Raw genomic sequence first — 1,580 nt, 5'->3', positions numbered from 1 at the left:
GGGCGGAGAAAACCCGCCGCCGGGCCGGGCCTCGCTGTCCGCAGTGCGCGGGGCGGGCGAGTCCGAGCCAGAACCGCGGTTCTTCGGAGGCGTCGCCCTGGGGGCCTTTATTTTTCCTTTTTCCATCTTGGTTTGATGTCACGGAAAGAAAGGGAGAAAGAAGAAAACACGAAAGGGAAACTGGGTGGAGAGAGAAGATTAAAATCGCTACTGCTGCCTCCGGCAGCTCCCCGCAGCGAGATACGATTACTCAAGGTTTCAGAGCCCTGTCTGTGGAAACCTGTCCCCTGGCCTCAGTTTTAACACAGAAGTCAGGAATGAAGCGAGAGACAGACAGCCCGCAGTAGATTTGGCTGGGGTGATTCCCTGCAATCTGGAGCTAAAACGAAGCCGCAGGGCGTATGCCTGGGTGTGTTTCAAACGCTTGAGGGTGACGATTAAAGAGAGATAATAGCACAGCTCGGAGGCAACGTATAGGCAATGATTGGATTATTACCTTGGGTATGACTTGTAAATTGAGACCCCAGGGAAAGGAGCTGCTGGTTTTACTCCCCGTCTGTGCAGGCTTTTCCCTAGAAATTTAGAAATACTTGCAGGTTTCTAGAGGTATTAATCTGATACATCGTAATTACAGAAATTTTGCCAGGTAGTAACCGATTTGGGTAAGGATCACAAATACTGGCTTGTGTTTTGTCGCGTTGAAAGTGCTTCCGGTTTTGCGTACAAATGTCAGTCCTGCTTTCATGAAATAAAATGTCCTTTGTTGAACAAGCAACAATATTTTTATATTTTAGAAACAAGGAAAACCAGTCGATTAAAACATGTGGATTAAGTGTGGTGCGATCAAGTGCTGGTTTGTTTTGCTGTCTAAGCCGTGTGTTGGTGTGTTGTAATCCGTCGTGTCCGCCCCTCACCCCCCCCCACGTCCTCAACCCTCCACGAAATGATTTGTTAAGAATTTAGCTTCTGGGTTTCATAAACACACTCAAAATTGTGGCCTAATCCTTAGATATCTTCACAGCCCACGGTAACACATTCTTTTTTGTATGACCTTGGGCAAAACTCTGGGTTCTTCCTGCTTTAATAAAATTCCAATCACAGATGTCACTTAACCGTCACCGAGGTGTTTGTATGTCGTCTGTACCTTGTAGTGTCATCTGATTAATTCTTTTCCTCCTGGCTTGGATAAGGCAAACAAGTAAAAGCTCTAGTTTTTCTTTGTACTGCCATCTTCTTGAGCTATTGGGTAATGCTGATATACTATTAGAATACAGAAAATTTGTTGATCAACATTATGCATTCCTTGGTGTGGTGTTTAGTAGCTTTTACTTGTAATTAAGGTATGTCAAGGATGGGTCACTTTTATTTTATTTTTTAAAAAATTATTATTTTCAAGAAATAATATTCAATAAAAATATGAAAAAAAAATCTTCCTTGAAGAGTTGTAAAAATGTCAGAAAGCCTCCCATAACAAAGATCTATCAGTCATAGATAACCAGAGTTAATATTTTGATGTATAATTCTTGTGGACTTATAGTTATGCAAATATACAGAACTAGAGAACTGTACTACATTTGTAC

Source organism: Chinchilla lanigera, unplaced genomic scaffold (assembly GCF_000276665.1).
Source record: "Chinchilla lanigera isolate Chin_1 unplaced genomic scaffold, ChiLan1.0 scaffold00014, whole genome shotgun sequence".
Classification (NCBI taxonomy): Eukaryota; Metazoa; Chordata; class Mammalia; order Rodentia; family Chinchillidae; genus Chinchilla; species Chinchilla lanigera.
Note: the sequence above shows the minus strand (reverse complement) of the source record.